Raw genomic sequence first — 12,681 nt, 5'->3', positions numbered from 1 at the left:
CTAGAAGTTTTGTAGTGGAATCTGGAGAAATAAGAGTATTATCACTGGAAGTAAGAGTGAAGTCTAGTGTGGTTGATTTACAGGAAGGTGAGAACAAGAGCAATTTGGTTTTCTTGGGGTTAAGGAGTAGGCAGCGGTCAGAGAACCATTGCTCGACAGTTGTAAAGGCTTGTTGTGTGAGTACTTGGAGTTCAGTTTGAAATTTAGCTGAGCAGATTATAGTAGAATCGTCTGAGTATTGTATGCAGGTAGTATTTGGGATAGCTAATTGGAGGTCGTTAATAAAGATAGAAAATAGAAGGGGGCCTAGGATAGAACCTTGAGGTACACCTAAAGAGATAGGAAGGAGATTAGATAATTAATTTTTCCAAAGAACTGCTTGTTTCAAGGTAAGATGTGAACCAGGTTAGGGAAAGATGATCAAGTGAGAGAGATTTAAGTATATGTAGCAGAAGTTTGTGGTTAACCATGTCGAAGGCTTTAGATAAGTCAATAAAGACTGAAGATGAAAGGTTATTATTGTTGTGGTTATAGTTGATGGAGTTGGTAAAGGAGAGAAGTGCTGAGGTAGTACTGTGGGAGGGTCTGAATCCGTGTTGGCAGTTAGCAAGTAGGTTGTTTTGCAGAAGGTGGTTAAGGAGTTGCTTATGGATACATTTTTTCTATTATTTTAGCTATAGGAGATAGAAGTGCTATGGGGCGAAAGTTAGAATAGTCATTAGATTTACCCCCTTTGTGTAGTGGGATGATGTGATATATTTTCCAAGTTGAGGGGAAAATTCCTTCATTTATGGATCTATTTATCAGAATGGAAATAGGATAGGCAATTGCTTTGGCTCCAATTTGCAGGAATTCTGCAGGAAGTTTATCTGCAGAGGGGGTGCTAGGTCTTAGTTTTTGGATCAGTGATAGGATAAAGGAGGTAGATACTGGTTGTAAGTGAAAGGAAGGTGGATTTAAAGTAGGTAAGAGTAGCTTAGAGGTGTCAGGAGCTAGGTGGCTAGCAAGAGTTTGGATAGTATTAGTAAAAAATGTATTAAAGTCATTGGCTATTTGTGTGTGGTTCTCAGGGTTAGAGTCTTGAGGGATAGGTGTGATAAACTGGCCTGGGGATAATAGGTTTTTAATGCTGGCCCAGAAGTTTTTAGGTTCCATTTTGTAGATTTGTTGTATTTGTAGGTAATATATTTTTTTTGTCAGTAAGGATGGCTATTTTTGTTTTGTTTCAAAGCTCTCTGAAGTTTTGGCAGTCAGTTAAGTTTTTAGTGGTTCACCATTTAGCCCATGATTTGTTTCTGAGGGTCATTATTTGTCTAGTATTGTTGGTCAGCCAGGGTGCGGCTTTGGTTTTAATTCTGATAGTACGACTAGGGGCGTGGTGATCCAGGATGGCTAAGAATGTGGAATTAAAGTGTTCAACTGCTTCATTAAGTGGGAGATTTTTTAGTGGGGATCAATTGCATTGTGTTAAGTCAGTTAGAAAAAGGTCAGAGTTAAAATTATTTTTTGAATGTAGTGTTCTAAAAGTGGTTGGTAAAGTTAGTTTAGTTTTATGTCTAATTACGTAAGTAGGTGAGTGATCACTTAGATCACCTGGTAGGGTACCTGCTTGGTAGGATTGTTCAGGGGTATTAGTGAGAATCCAGTCTAAGGTGGTCTCATTGTTGCTGGTTTTGTTAGTTCTAGTGGGACAATTAATGAGTTGTGTAAAGCCATGTAGGTTTATATGGGTGGTAGGATTTGTGTTATTACAGGAGTACCAATCAATATTGAAATCACCTAAGACTATTGTTTCTTGAGGGAGATAGGTGGAGAGTGAACTAAGGATGCATTCGAGTGTGCTGATGTTGTTTCCAGGGGGAAGATAAATGCATATGATGTTTATGTCTTTACTGTTATTGACTTGAAGTTTGGAACTAATTATTTCTGCATGATTATCTAGGCAGAGAGTTTGATTTATAAGATTTATTTGGAATTGTGCTTTGTAGATAATTGCTACCCGCCCTCCTTTTTGGTAGTGCGATCAAGTCTAATGATGTTATACCCAGGTGGTGTTATTTCATTGTCTTTGATGGTAGGTTTTAACCATGTTTCAGTCACACATAAGATATCAAAATGATGAGTTTCTAGAAGGGCATGGACTTGAGTAATGTTGTTACAAATACTTCTTATATTGATGTGAGCAATAGAGAGGGAGTTGGTAGGTAAGATAGATGATAATGGCATAGCTTTGTCTTGCTTATTAAAGGTATTGGTGTGGTGTGGGCCAGGGTTAGGATTGATATCACCATCCAGCAGTAGGTGAAGGAGTTTATAAACTTGAAAGTGATATGCTTGAGACCATATGATTGATTTTCCAAAAACTCAAAGTTTATGAATTCAGATCACGGTACAGTGAGGATCGGGGAATTTACACTTTTTCCCACTGTAGTACGATCTCGGAGATGGTATACATATATATATATATATATATATATATATATATATATATATATATATATATATATATATATATATATTATGCAGGGAGTGTGGTGGGTGCAGCCCCCCTGTAAAAATGTAGGGAAAAAGATAGATTTTTGATGTTTTCTGAAGTTCGAGTTTTCAGAAACTCAATCATATCGTCTCAACCATATGAATTTCAAGTTTCTGAAAATTTGAGCTTCTGACGTAGACACACTCATATATATATATATATATATATATATATATATATATATATATATATATATATATATTACTTTACAGTTTATTTGCATTTGCATGTGCTGTTGCTTTATTCACATGTAGGTAGCTTATTGTAATCGTGTTTGTATTTTTTCTAATTTTTCTCTTTTTATGATGTAGTCACAGGTGAAGGCTGCACCAGCACTGTGGACCTACTTCCACCTGATGTTAGAGGATTAGAAGCCTTTGACAGGGATAGCAGTCATGAACAGACATAGTTACAAAGGACATGATAAACATGGCGGATGTAGTTCCCATATTTCCAAAGTCTGGACACCATTATTATGCCTATGCATACCGGTGACAAAGAGCCATTTGAGAGTGGACTGGTTGATCTGGATACAGTTGATCAGGGTAGTGTGGTTATCCCAATTACAGAGGTGGCAAAATTTAACACTAACATTAACGAGGGTAAAGTACCACATAAAGGTGTTTGTAGAGGGGGTCAGAGAAATATGCGTACCACCCTTCCCCTGGTGTTGATATATCAGTGTCTGCAATGGAACATGTGTGCCGATCCATTGTTTAGGCACAGACAAGTTCCACTAGGACCTTGGAAAATGCAGTCAGAGTACTGCATATCATACATTGTGACATATGAGACTGCAAGAACTGTGTGTGAATCCCTGGCCAAGATGAATGACACACTGGCACCATGCATTGTCTGTTATGGAATATCTGCAGTGGGAAAGGTAGCATCCATGAGGCCAAACAGCTGGTACATCAACAGATGTTAGCCAATGTGACTATGGCCATGCCAGATCCCGGTCTTGCAGTAATACTACTTCCACTGCTTTATCGGTGGTGGATGTGTTCATGCCCAGAGATGGTCAGCCACATGGTCATGGTCATGGATGTAGTTGTGATTACAGATCATTCAGCAGGCATCATTCACATGCAGTTATCACCCTGGCTTCTAGCCAGGGTCATGGAACAAGCAGTGCAACTCGAAGCAGAGGTACTTCACATGGTTGGGGTGTCGACAATTAATTAAATCCTCTACCATGCATGGCTCACACCAGAGCAAATGTTGTGGCTGTGTTTTTGCAGCCCTATACACAGTATAGCTCAAGTTAACCATGACACCTCACACACAAAAAATATTCTTCAAAATTCAGTTCTTTACATTTGGAGGTACTGGTCATGGCAATGCATACTTGTTCTGACCTCATCTTTCACATGCATACACACTTGCTTTGTGTCAGACTTGCCCTTCTCTACTCCCCCCAACACACGCGCACACACTGTGCAAGTAATATGACTGCTCTGCCTTTGCACAGTCTGTGACTTTTGATCGGTTATGTCTGATGCACAGCGTGGCCAGCTAATTTTTGTTTAGTCAAATGTCATGTTTTCATCAGGATGCATTATACTTTTCAGTTTTGTTTAGCCTGCTTAATTTCGATAGTGTTATTAGTTATAGCAGCTTAGTTGTAGTAGTACAGGTTCATAGATTAGTACTAGGCTAACTGCCCTTGTGAGCCATTTTAAGCCTAGCCAATTATTCCTTGGGAGACTCAAACCCTGCACCTTGTGTTTATAAGGCAAACACTTTAACCATTTGGCCATCCTCTTAACCCCAAATAAACAGCCATGCAGGTCTCAAACCCAGGACCCTATACACCATAGTCACAGTAGTTAACCACCAGGCCATCACAGAAGTGTGGTAGTAATACTCGCAGTGACAGTAATGGTGGTATTAATAGTACTACAGTAGTATTACATGTGTAGTAAAGCTTGCTTAGCCTTTTGTGTCACCTGCAGGGGTTTCTGACTTGGGCTGCTTATGTCTGATACACATTAGTGAATGGGCCATGCATGCTTTGGGGAAATAACTTTTTTCTTTGTACTGTTGGATTGCAACTTGTCATTAGCATTTACTAATTCTCTTTTCAGTTAAAATCATAAGATTCTATAGATATGTTTGATCACCTACCTATGTACATGTTGCTGATATTGCCGTACACCATGTGAGTTTGTTTGAAATGAGGCTGTTTATGCTTGATACACAGGGTGGAAACATAATAGTAATGCGAGTAAAATATTTTTGTTCCATTTAAATACATCCTAGTTGGTTTAGTCAGTATTTGTTGCATATTTCACTCATATATAGCACTTATGACATTCCTGTATTGATGATCATATTTGTAAGTTAGAGAAGTACTGTACATAAGCATAAGTAAGCATTATCTGTTCATTACAGGTTCATCACTCATCTATGTTAGAGCTGCAGAGAAAGTCACATCCTAGGGTTGCCTCGCCTGATGCTCACAGTAGCCAGCCTTTGCATGGGTAAGTGAAGGCTGTTATGTTTGCAAGCATTAATGTTACTGTTTGTAGTGTTTATCTCATTTGTTTTTATTAAGTAGTGAGAGATGTGTGCTTTTCATTGCTCTTAGACAGTGCCATGTCATATTGTGCACATCCTCATCTCCCATGACAGTCCCCAGTGGCAGTATCGGCATCTAACCCCTCATATGTTTCTGCTGGCCCTGACAGTGGTATTGGATACTATGGTCCCTGTCCTGAGGCACCCTGCTACAACTGCTTTCTGAGTGCAATGTTCTGTAAAATGCCACAGACTGTATTTTAGCAGAGGTGGTGGGGTCATATTTCAGGGCACCTCCAGATGTATGTAGACAGTAGAACCATGACTTGGCCTGCCCAAATACATTACGAAATTTCTAGAGTGTGTGTGTGTGTGTGTGTGTGTGTGTGTGTGTGTGTGTGTGTGTGTGTGTGTGTGTGTGTGTGTGTGTGTGTGTGTGTGTGTGTGTGTGTGTGTGTGTGTGTGTGTGTGTGTGTGTGTGTGTGTGTGTGTGTGTGTGTGTGCACTGTAACCTTGTTCAGTGGGAATATGTGGATTTCTTGTAGGAGTCATGAGCTAGGACTCTACTGCATATCCTGCATCCCCCACTACATGTCTTAGGGAAAGTTACCCTTTGAAAATCTTAGGTTACAGGTCACAGGTGTACATATGTGGGAGTCATGGAAGCTGCCAGGATGACTTGCATACACATTATAGATGATACTTTGTGCATTACAGACCACCTGACAGCCATACCTCTCAACCGTACTGAATTTCTCGGCATTTAATGATTTTGAGTGCAAAATAATGGGGTGCCACAAATTTCCAAGTGGCCCCTTCAATTCCCATTTTTTTTCATTTTTATTTACAATTTTAAGTTATTGCTCATGTCATCATGCATCACCAGAATGCGTGATGAGATCAGCTTCGTGAGGCAGTACCTGACTGCCTGTTGGACTTGGAGACTGGCTGCAGCAGGAGTTTCAAACTGTGGGTGGTGATGTTGTTACTTGCTAGTAGTTTTGTATCCATTGGCTGGTGACCTGTAGTGTGAGACTTTCATTTGTTTTTGGTTTTTTTTTTTTTTACCCAGATTTGGCAACCTGCAACACATTGCTTTGCTTACTGAACGAGTTGTTACCGGGTGGTATTTTGCCCTTTTCCTCTTAATTTTTATTCGTATAAATTTTGTATACATCATTTGGGCACACAGCTGATTTTAGGGTTGTGACATGAACAAGAAACTTGCTACTTCTAGGTAAGCTAATACAGGTTATATTACTTGGAATTATAACCCAATTAAATGTTTCCTGTCATTTTCAACCTGAGAATTTGTTGTGTTGTTTATGGGACTGGATCATACCCCTGGGTAATAAACTATTAACTCAAAATATGAATGCTATCACTTTGATTTTGTGTGGGATTATAACTTTTTAAAAAGAAAATCACACAGCCTAGATATACAAACTGTAGAATGGAACAGAGAATATTTGGCGGGTGTAGAAAAACAAAGTGAGAAAAGAGTGTATATTGTAGCAAAGGTATTTGTTGATCAAGTCTTTGAAGTCTGAAAAGAAGAGAAGATAAAAGAACTCACTGACGTAAGAACAGAGTAGTAGTAAAATAAAAGATTATCTCTTAATTTAGCTTTGTGTGTGTAGGCTGAGGTAGTGTAAGCAAGGAGTGACAGTGATAATAACTCAGCAATTCTAAAGAGAAGAAATGAACCTCAAATATGTTTTATGCATTCAGAAGCTCACTATGATTGATAACTGCGTGTACATGAAATAATACTTTCAGCAACTCTTGGTTGCTGGTAGAAGTGTGTATATCAGAGAAGAGATGACAAACCCTATGATGCCAATGTTATCATGTAGTTATGCATGCAGAGGTATTCAGGATTTTTGTCTGAAAGGGCCTACTGAAACCCAAGTTCCACCTTTCTTCAAATTAAACGTCTCGATTTTTGAGAAACTAACACTTAACACTACACTGATGGTTTATATCCCACAGCTTTGATAAATGCCAATGGGCTTATCTCCATCTGTAAAAAGTGTGTGGTTTCTTCATGGTTAAGGACCATGTATACTAACAACTTTTTTTTTAATCAGTTAATATGAGTTAGTATTATTTAACATGAATGACAGTAGTTTAAATATGCTTACGAACGTGTGACAAGCTCTTCGGTATGGAATAATGGAACTTTACATTTTTAAGACTCAAAATACAGATGAAAATTCTCATAATGACAAAAATCAAAAGGTCCAAGGAAGCAGCAAGACACAAGGAGCAAACAGCAATGGGAGTAGTAAAATTCCAGCTAGGTTAATACAGCAATACATAAGCACTTCAGTCCTGACAATCAGGACTTCCTCAGAAATATCACAAACCTTCATTTCCCTTTCTTAAAATATCCTGCCAGTAACATCATATGATCCCCAATTCATTTATATTTTAAAGAAACATCAATTCTATGCCATAAAAATGGTTCCCTATCAGAAGCCTGAAACACTATAAGCCTGAAAATCAAAATCCTGAAAACTAAAGCCTGAAAATTCAAAATCCCGAAAACCCAAAATCCTGAAACTCAAAATCTTGAAAACACAAATAATGCTAATATGTCACTATAAAGACACTAATATCTACCAACTGACCCTAACCCTAACCCTAAGGTCCGTCACTATCGCACACTCACCTGACCCGCGCCCTAACCCTAACTCACTTAAACCGCCCCTAACCCCAATATTTGTCACTATTGCATACATGCCTAACCTGCGCCCTAACCCTAACTCACTTAAACCGCCCCTAACCCTAACATAAAACCAACCGCACACTTATCTGAACCCAACGCATGACCTAACACCACAGGGCTAACAATAGCAAAGCCACAATGACGTCAGTATGTCCATTTTGTGTTTTCAGGATTTTGAGTTTCAGGATTTTGGGCTTTTGGGATTTTGAATTTTCAGGCTTTAGTTTTCAGGATTTTGATTTTCAGGCTTATAGTGTTTCAGGCGTCTGATAGGGAACCCATAAAAATATATCAATTCTCTTATATGCTCTTAAAAAAGTTTTTAATAAGTCATTTTTCCCACTAACAAATCAATCAAACCATTAACCAGAAAATGAAACAAAAGCAAAGTTATAAAAGTCTTTTCCTTAAAGGTTCACCTATCCAAGCTCTTTAATTTTAGCAGGCAGACTATGGAACATTGTTAATTTAGTCCAGGGTAACTAAAGGCATTAAGATATAACTGCCAATATAACTCTCTTGTCTCCAGTCGTAGGGCTTGGGACCCACCCCTATTGTTCAGAGTAATCTGTTCCAAAACAGAAAATCAGAAAAAATGTTCTGCATTTTTAATAACATGCTTAGCTAAAGTGTTAGTATTCTTTCTATTATTAATATATACATTATCATATATGCATTGTTTCAGCATCTGTTCAGTCTTGCCATTGCAGACTGCCCTACAAACTTGCCACACAGCAACGTAGACCACATATTTGGAACAACAGATAAAGTTACCCCTTATTGGGATAATTTCATCCACAAGGGTACATTTCTTCCCCACCTTAATGTATTTACACAACCTGCAAAAACCACATTTAATCATACTGTTAAAATTAGCATATGTAGTATTAGGATGCATTTCCAGTAAATCCTTTAAACATCTTCCTTTATTATAAACCATAACTGACCTATTCCCAATTTTTGTACAGGTTACTTTGGGTATTAGTTTGAAAGGAAGACTTCCCCTTTGAATGTTTTATTTAACTTTAGAGTAGACTGTCAGTGGGCCTTTCTCATTTTGTCTCTTTTTAGAGAGGGGGCAGATATGGGGTGAGTGGTGACTGAGGTTTTGCATTTCATCAGAAATCTTGTTTCATTCAAACTGAAATTTAGCAGTCCAGGAATCATGTTTTATTGGAAGCTTTTATTCCACCGTGTTACTTCATTCTGAGTAATATTTGTTTTCAGTGGGTAACCCTCAGAGTGAATGGCTACACCTCTGCCCTGCAGAGTGACTGACATTTTGCTTTATTTTCCTCATCTTGTGAATATATGACTGTATCTAAATATATAGTGTTTAAATAACCATTGCAGTTAAGGTACACCTTATTTGTAAGCACATCAGTATATACCATTCCCAATTAGTGACTCCAATCTTCAAGCTGATATCCCACAATTCCATCAAGCTGATATCCCACAATTCCATTAGATTGGGCAGGGTTATGTGATTATGTATGCACCTTTTATGTTAATTAGCATCCCAATTTTTGGCCAGTTGTACCTACTTTTCATGGGCCTTTGTCCAGATTTTTGATGTTTCCAGGTTAAGAGGTATGTTGACAGCTGATGGAGTGATAACCTTTTCTGTTTATGTACCTGGTTCCCAGTCCATTTTTGGGTGACCTATATGGCCCCAGCACCTCAGAAATTTGCGTTATGGAGTAGAAATGTTGCATAGTAATACCTCTCCCCCCTGAGATGCATAAAAACCAGATATGGTCCCCTGCATGTTGAAACATTATGTTGAGGAACTGATGGCATATTCCTGAGGCAGAAGCCTGTGAAACACACACTGTGTCCCCTGTGGGTCACTAAAAATTCCTGTAGCTAGTATACATAAAGATACACATAGCTTAGCTTAAGGACAGTATGACAGATATCCATTATTTGTTCTATATTATACCTGTCCATCCTCTAACACTCCATTATTTCTATTTCATGTGGTCCATGTTAGGTCAAACATGGTCTGAACACCTTATGCCTTCTAGGCGGAGGTCTGGCAGCAGCTGCAGCAGCACTTTGTATGATAGCTTGTTGCATATGCAGGTTAATAATGGCTGCAGCAACCATTAACATTTTGTTTTTTAAAGTTGTCTTGTGGCTGCATTCAAACATGTATTGAAATTCAGATCTAAAGCGAGCAGGACATGTCAACACTCATTTTATACTGTTCTGAATCATTCCGCCATGATATTTTGCTTCATTAGCATGAGCCTCAGCTGTTTGCATGCTCATTAGCATATATGGCTGCTAACCCTTATTTTACAACCAGCTGCAATGTGTAATGATGTTTCCTAAATCGCAAGCTACTTGGATGTTGCTTCTCATTACACACATGATGAGCATGATTAGTATCCATGAATGCATATCCATGAATCCATGCCTGTATCTTAATCCAAATTTCCTTATGTAACATAACGATTTTAGAACATAAACATCAATCATCTGCATAATATCATGCTGAAATTTAATGTCTAATCCAAACAAACAAATCCAAACTGCAACTCAGGAAACAAACGAAGGCTCAAGGACGCAAAGTCTCCAAAGCGGAATAAAAGTAAAAACAGGTTCTAAATTAAGACGAAAAGCACTTAACCGTTTATTTTTGTATCATACTGTTTAGTTGCAAAGTTATAAACCTGTTTTTACTTTTATTCTGCTTTGGAGACTTTGTGTCCTTGACCCTTCATTTGTTTCCTGAGTTGAAATTTAATGTCTGTTATCAAAGCCCTGACAGATTCTATAATATTTTGTCTTTTCATCTTAAACGGAAATTAAAAAAGGAAACCATCCTTGAAATATTTCTGACTTGAGTTCATACCTTACACTCTCCAAAAACAGATGAGAATGTTTTTGTTCTGCAACAGATACACATCTAACATCTTAATATTCAAATTACAATATTAATAGTGCCCCCTTACCTCAAACCCTTTGGTGAGAAAGTTAGCAACACAGGCTGATAGCATCCTTAACTTCAATCACCATGTGTCCACAGTGGTAAGGAAGGCCTTCTATGTTGCACATCTCATAAGTAAGGGCATCACATCAAGAGCTAAGGATGTTATAACTCCCCTGTACTCATCCCTCATCAGACCACTATTAGAGTACAATGTTCCCTTCTGTATGCGCCTCTCCAGACACCTGCAGCAGCTGGAGAGACCTCAGAGGTTTCTCACTAAGAAATTTCAAGGCCTTCAGTACATGACCTACATGGAAGGCTGAAGGCCCTGTCACTGTACTCTGTATATTATAGGCTGCTGAGAGGCAACTTGTTCCTGGCCTACAGAGCAGTCTAAGACCTTACCCTAATGGAAATGCTGCTGATCTGTAAGTCAAATGGGACAAGATTCACTCACTCTAGGGATCTTAACCTAGCTTGTAACATTAACAGGGCATGCTGGAGAGAAAGATATGTCTCCAAGAGATTGTCACTCCTCTGGAACAAACTCCCAGTTCACGTAAAACAGAGCTCCTCAATGACCCTGTTTAAATGCTAATTAGACAACTGGATGGAAGACCATAAATTTACACTGGAGGTGTCACCTATGTCCCTCTTGGATAAGGTTAGTCGGTGCTGATCATAGACATGCACTGCAAATATAGACCATACAACTTGGTCAATAAGGGAACACGGTATAACGTGGCTAGGCTTATAAAGACCCTAGGGCCAGTAGCCTAGTAACTTCTATGAACCTATGAACCTATAATACTATAAGAAATTTACCACCCAGGATACTCCAAGACAATAAACCATTTATGTTAAAAATTAGTAACTTAATAACTTTATGCTTTTGATCTATGACCATTCCTTTTCTTCCCTTTCTAGGATATCATCATAGGTTCATAGGTGGGTACTAGGCTAATGGCCCTGGAGCCTATATAAGCCTAGCCCAAGAAGATTCCCTGGCATCATGCCAACCAAAGTTAGTTCCCAGTACCCCTGTCAAGCAAGGCCACTGAAGTGATCCCTGGGGTGAACTTCCTATTGCCCATCCACTCGTCAAGATTTCTCTTAAAGAGGGCCAGTGAAGTGCTCTGCTTGATGTGAATGGGAAGTTTGTTCCAGAGTATGAGAAGTCTCTGGGTTAGGAACCTGTCCCTCCAGCATGTTCTGTTTATTGTGATAATGAGGTTTAGGTCCCTGAACCGTGTGGCACGGAGGGATTGGAATGTCTTTAGGTGTAGCAAATCTAGCAGCTCTGGGTCAGACATGGCTTTGTAGGTCAAGCACAGATCACCTCTAAGTAGCAATAAGAGACAGAGTATAGCTGGAGGTCTTTGAGTCTGTCTGTATAAGGGCATGTATCTAAGGCCTAAGAGCCTCTTAGTGAGGTATTTTTGTGGTCTTTCCAGTTGTTGTAGGTGTCTAGTGAGATACATACCAAATGGGGCACTGTATTCTATAATAGGTCTAATGAGGGTCGAGTAGAGAGGGATTATGACCTCTTTCTTCCCGGATGAGAAACCTTTTGTAATGAGATGTGCTACATAGAAAGACTTTCTGACTACAGTGGCAATGTGGTTATCAAAGGAGAGGTTGCTGTCAACCTGTGTCCCCAGGTCTCTTATCCCACCTTCGGTGCTTAGTGGACTGTTGCCTATGTGGTAGTTTATGGGCACTGGATATTTACCAAAGGGAATGACAATGCACTTTTTGGCATTGAGAGTAAGGCCATGGTTCTGGCACCAGTCACTTGTGTCAGGGAGGCCTTTTTGTAGAATGTCGACATCAGTTGGAGAATCAATAATGGCTCCCAGTTTGCAATCATCTGCAGACTTGGTCATCCAGAGTCCCTTTGTGTTGGCTTGAGCTTCAGAGAAGTAGATGCCAAACATGGGAGGACCTAGGACTAGT

Source organism: Protopterus annectens, chromosome 4.part0 (assembly GCF_019279795.1).
Source record: "Protopterus annectens isolate FY-2018-M chromosome 4.part0, PAN1.0, whole genome shotgun sequence".
Lineage (NCBI taxonomy): Eukaryota > Metazoa > Chordata > Ceratodontiformes > Protopteridae > Protopterus > Protopterus annectens.
This window is presented reverse-complemented; position numbering follows the sequence as displayed.